Source organism: Miscanthus floridulus, chromosome 2 (assembly GCF_019320115.1).
Source record: "Miscanthus floridulus cultivar M001 chromosome 2, ASM1932011v1, whole genome shotgun sequence".
Classification (NCBI taxonomy): domain Eukaryota; kingdom Viridiplantae; phylum Streptophyta; class Magnoliopsida; order Poales; family Poaceae; genus Miscanthus; species Miscanthus floridulus.
The window spans coordinates 105136674-105143110 of NC_089581.1; positions in this window are offsets into that span (position 1 = coordinate 105136674).

A 6437-nucleotide genomic window follows, 5' to 3' on the forward strand; every position below is an offset into this window, starting at 1 on the left:
TAAATGCACAACCACCCGACGATCAGATTCACGCGACAACAAGGATACTTGATCAAGACTCAAATAAACCAATGAACATGAGGACACACAAGGGACGACTGTTCAATAAAGCAAACTAAAATTAAAATATTGCAACGGCACAACGGGTGATAGGATAGGGAGAAAACAAAGATTAACACAAATATTTTTGTGGGGCAATTTTCTGGATTTATAGGACAAAGACAAAACAAAACTAGGGTAATGATAAACCTGACGGTAATACCTAAAGCTCTAATTACCACTTAATGGGGACGGGGATCCCTATCTTCCGTCAGGTGATGGTAACTATCGTTGTGGCGGAGAATGACACACCGATTCGGCTTCAGATCGAAAGATCGAACCCTGCAATCTTAGCACCATAGCTCCTCTGGTTATCAACCGAGTCACAGACCAGGTTGACCTCACCAAGAAGGCTATTCCGTGCCTGCACAACAAAGAACACAAGCAAGAATAAGAAAGAACGCAACCCAATTGTAGATGAATGATTAAACTCACGAAGTTGGGGTCTCACAAACCGATGAACGGCGAAACTATTCTTGACAGATTAATCTAAGCAAAACCCAAAACCTAATGACGGCGGCGGCATATGATTATAAAGGTCTTAGGGTCGTCGCCTACCCTGGACGCACCCCCTAACGGGCCCAAACACGATACACGGTCCAACGGATCAAAAGAAGGTGTCACAACACCCTGGCAGATTCTAGATGCAGACTTGTTTCGACGATTCCCATTGATTCCGAAGAGCTTTTGATGTGAAACCACTTGGATTGACTTCCTTATTAAATTATCTTTCCATCCATATGTGGATCATCGAAAACGGAGTCCGGATGCGTCTTGGGTGACCAGTTTAAGGCAGACTGGTCCTGGATTCCGAGGCAGACTCGAACTTGAGTTGCTTTGGGCCTCTACCTCGGGGACTCGAACCAAATTAGCCTCGGGCCTCCTTCTTGACTTGGACACCCTTTCTGGCCTCCTTCCCCTCCATCCCATGTGCCAAACATGGTCATATGCATGGGTGTCATGTCCTCATCAATATGCATAGTCGTCAGAGGTCGTTGGACAGTGACAAGTGCATATGGGTCCTATAATTTAGGAAAGTCTTTGTTGTATTGTTTTACAAAAACTTCAAAATGATTTGGGACAAATAGATATAACTTGTTAATTTGGTCCAAATTGCTTCTGGCTTATCTTATTTCATTCTCACCATTCCTTAATTGATTAAAAAGGCTTGTGTGGTAGAGTAGTAATCTTATTATGCCCTATATAAAAATAAATGTGGTTATGTACCTTATAAGTTTTGATGTTTTTGTTAGTAAGAACGATTCATGCATCATGATTAATTCACTTGTTACTTCCTTCACCCTGAGTCTGGACTAGGTAGTGAGTTTGGGTAAGTTATGTAATCCATCCTGGCTGCTCTTTAGATTTTGATCTGATGGTCTTAATTGGATTAATCTTGCTTCCTATAGTATGGCTCGCACCAAGGTAACGCCCTGTAAGTCTGTTGGACCTAAAGGAGTTCCTCGTCACTAGCTTGCCCCTAGAAATGACGGTGCTAGCAGTAGCAGCTCTAGGCCTGATCCCCAGGCAGAGATATAGAGGCTTTTAGCAGAGTTAGCACAAGCTACTAGGGATAGAGCCTTGGATACCATCCGGCTAGGCAAGTTAAAGGATCAATTGAAGTGTAGCACCACCGCTCATAAGAACTACGAGCGTATGTTAGTTCATATGGTGGAAGGGAGAAATGAGGCTTGGCATAGGGAAAATGTAGCTAGAGCTAGAGCACATGAACTAGAATTTTATGTAGAAGATTTAGAAGAACATAATACTACTTTACATGAAGAAGTCCATAGGCTGAGCAACCTCCTGGATCCAAATCATGAACCTCAAGCTAATGCAATGGACCCTGGTGTTGTCATTGCTGTGATGATGAACTTGAAGAAGAAGAAGAAGAAGAAGAAGATCCAGAAGAATTAGTGATGGTTGATGAAAGTGATAATGAAGGCGGAAATGTTTCCGGAATGGATACCGATCACGAGGTTTGATGTGGTTGAGGAGAAGAGTAGAGTTGTAAAATAGGGAATCTAGTTAAGTTAAGTAGTCTTGTTTAGGTGTGGGCTTGTGCTTAAATAAGTAACCCAATGTAATGTGTTTACAGTGAGCTCTTTTATATCTCAATAAAAGCTTGTGAGTAAAGTTTGGTTTGTTATGAACAGATGCCTCATACTCGTGCTTCGGATATTCCTGGTTCTTCGCATGAAGAGGGTGGTGTTCCTGATCCACCACCAGTTTCGCCAACTTTAGCTGATGCTATAGCAGCACTGGTCCATGTGACCATAGAAAATGCTTGATTGCTTCGAGAGATAGCTCAGAGTAATCAGAATGTGGTGCAAGGAAACCGTGGCCGAAATCATAACAGGCAGGAGGCTACGTATATTGATTTTACAGATACAAGACCACTAGTGTTCACTAAGGCAGATGAGCCACTAGAGGATGATGATTGGCTTCGGTCCATGGAGCAGAAATTTGATCTTATTCCATGCATGGAGATGCAGAAACCTGTGTTTGCTGCCCAGCAACTTAGAGGTGCAGCAGGTGCCTGGTGGGCAAATCTAGTGGCTATGCAACCAGCTACATTCCAATAACTTGGGCTGAGTTCCGTACTGCCTTTAGAGCTCATTATATTCCAGAAGGAGTGATGGCCTTGAAGCTGGATGAGTTCCTTGCTTTGAAGCAAGGGGATCAAACGGTTATGCAATATGTGGGTAGATTCAATCACCTGTCACAGTATGCATCTGAACATGTCAATACAGATGCCAAGAAAAAGAAATGGTTCATGAGAGGACTGAATACCAAATTACAGACAATGATGACTACATGTGCCAATGTTACTTATCATGAGGCAGTGAATATTGCAATTGCTTCTGAGTAAAAGTATCGGCAGCATAAGGAGATCAAGAAAAAGAAGAGTGTGCCATCTGGATCTTTTGGTGGAAATCAAAAGAGGCAAAAGATAATCTATCATCCAGTCAACCATTATTGTCCTCCTTATCGTCTGCCGCAGTTTCAAGCCAGGCAACAGTCAAATGTCCATCCTACTATAACCTACCCGTAGTCCCAACAGACAAATGCTCCTGGTGGCAATGCTCCAACGTCCCAGGGTCACAATTATCCATGTTACAATTGTGGAAGGACCAGTCATTTCTCCAGGGAATGTCCATATCCCAAGTAGGCTAATCAAAATTATCAGAAGGCCCCTGCCAATCAACAATAGGGTCAAGCACAGAACAAGAATCACAATCAGAATGCTCAGAAGGGCAAAGATGAGCGAAAGACAGGACGGGTGTTCTATATTCAAGCTGAAGAAATTCAGGAAGGGGAGCCAGTGATGATGGGTATGTTTCCTATTGCCGATCACCCTGCTGTTATGCTTTTTGATTCTGGTGCATCTCATTCATTCATCAATAGAACCTTTGTCATAAAGCATGTAATTCCAATTGGGGAAACAAAGGAAAGTTTTTTTATACAGTTGCTCAGGGGACGTCTATGTACTAAGGAAATGGTATACCAGGTACCCATAAACCTGGGTGGGCATATTTTTCCCACTACCATGATTATTCTCAAGGATCAAGATATAGATGTGATCTTGGGAATGAATTGGATGTATCAGCATAAGGCTATTATAGATGCTTTGCATAGGACATTAAGGGTGAGTTTGCTTGATAGTAATTCTTAGCTTCTTATCCAACTTCCTACCTTAAGAAGATCAGTGGAAAGAGTTTGTGCAACTTTTGTCAAGGAGGTTAGGGATATCCCAGTAGTTTGTGAATTCCCTGATGTTTTTCCTAAGGATTTACCCAGTCTACCACCAGATAGGGATGTTCAGTTTAACATAGAGTTAAAGCCTAGAATAGCTCCGATCTCTCGGAGAGCTTATAGGATGCCTCCCAAGGAATTAGCCGAGTTGAAGACTCAGTTGCAAGAGTTGATTGAGAAAGGATTTATTCAACCTAGTTCATCACCTTGGGGATGTCCTACAATTTTTGTGAAAAAGAAAGATGAGACCCTGAGGTTATGTGTTGACTATCGTCCATTGAATGAAATAACCATTATGAATAAGTATCCCTTACCTCGGATAGACTTGCTTTTTGATTAACTAGCCGGAGCCAAAGTTTTCTCCAAGATTGATTTAAGGTCAGGCTATCATCGAATCAAGATTAAACCTGAAGATATTCCCAAAATGACATTTACCACGAGATATGGATTATATGAATACTTGGTAATGTCTTTTGGTTTGACAAATGCCCTATCTCATTTCATGTATCTGATGAATTCAATGTTCATGCCTGAGCTAGACAAGTTTGTGGTGTTTATTGACGATATCCTAGTTTATTCCAAAAATAAGAAGGAACATGCGGAACATCTCAGAATTGTCCTGACCCGCTTAAGAGAACATCAACTATATGCCAAATTCAGTAAGTGTGACTTCTGGCTTAAGGAAGTATAGTTTCTTGGACATGTCTTGTCAGCTGAAGGAGTTGCTGTTGATCCAAGCAAAGTTAAGGATGTGCTTGACTAGAAACCGCCTACCACTGTTCATCAGGTTCGGAGTTTTCTAGGAATGTCGGGGTATTACCGTCGTTTTATTCTAGATTTCTCTAGAGTATCCAAGTCCATCACTAGGTTGTTGAAGAACCAAGCCAAGTTTGTCTGGTCATCTGAATGTGAAGAAGCTTTCTAGACTTTGAAGAGACTATTAATCACTGCACCAGTATTAGCCCAACCTGATATCGAGAAGTCATTTGACGTTTATTGTGATGCTTTGGGTATTGGCATTGGATGTGTATTGATGCAAGAAGGCCGAGTTATTGCCTATGCTTTCAGACAACTCAAGCAACATGAAGAGCACATTATCCCACTCATGATGTAGAGTTAGTAGTAGTTGTCCATGCTCTAAAGATTTGGTGGCATTACCTGCTTGGTAATACGTGCCATATTTACATAGATCATAAGAGTTTAAAGTATATCTTTACTCAATCGGATTTGAACATGCGGCAAAGAAGATGGTTAGAATTGATTAAAGATTATGACTTGGAGGTACATTACCATCCTGGTAAAGCAAATGTAGTTGCAGATGCCCTTAGTCAAAAGAGCCATTGCAATTGTTTGACAGTAAGAACAATGGGTTTGACTTTATGCCAAGAAATGGAAAAGTTGAGTATAGAGGTAATTCAACAAGGTAGTTTGGCCAATATAACTATTGAAGCCACTATTCAAGATCAGATTATTGCTGCTCAGAAAGAAATCAAGGGTATAGCCCATATCAAAGAAAGAATCAAGAATTTGAAAGCGGAATGCATCAAAGTAGATGATGAAGGTGTGTTATGGTTCAAGGATCACTTAGTGGTACCAAAGGTTCTGGAGTTGCGACAGACAATTCTTGAAGAAGCACATGCTACTAGGCTATCTATTCATCCGGGAAGTAATAAGATGTACCATGACTTGAAACAAAGGTTTTGGTGGACCAAAATGAAGATAGAAATTGCCCGGTATATAGCCAAGTGTGATACTTGTCAAAAGGTGAAAGCTATACATTTGAGGTCTGCTGGAGAGTTACAGCCATTACCTATTCTAGCTTGGAAGTGGGAGGACATTAGTATGGACTTTATTGTTGGTCTACCCAAGACATCAAAAGGTTTTGACTCAATATGGGTCACTGTAGATCGACTAACTAAGTCAGCACATTTTCTTCCAGTCAAGAGTATATATCCTACTATCTAGTATGCCAAGATGTATCTAGCAAGAATCATGAGCCTACATGGAGTACCAAAGACCATAGTGTCAGATCAGGGTACACAGTTTGTCTCCAGCTTTTGGAAACACTTGCATACTTCGTTAGGTACCAAACTACTGTATAGTACAGCTTATTATCCACAAACCGATGGTTAGACTGAAAGGGTCAATCAAGTACTTGAAGATATGTTAAGGTGTTGTGTCCTTAACTATTCCAAGAAGTGGGATGAATGTCTGCCTTTGGTTGAGTTCTCATACAACAATAGTTATCAGGAGAGCATTAGAATGGCTCCATTTGAAGCACTCTATGGTCGTAGATGCAGAACATCACTGAGTTGGTCTGAGCCCGGAGAAAGAAGATTCTTTGGAGTTGACCTTGTGAAAGAAACAGAAGACAAGGTTAGGCAAATACAAAATAATTTGAAGATAGCTCAGTCCCAACAAAAGAGTTATGTAGATAAACGACGTAGGCCTTTAGTGTTTAACAAGGGAGATTTTGTATATCTGAAGGTATCACCAATGAAGGGAGTTACCCATTTTGGTGTTAAAGGCAAGTTGGCACCTCGATATATTGGGCCATTTCAAATTTTAGAGAGGTATGGAAA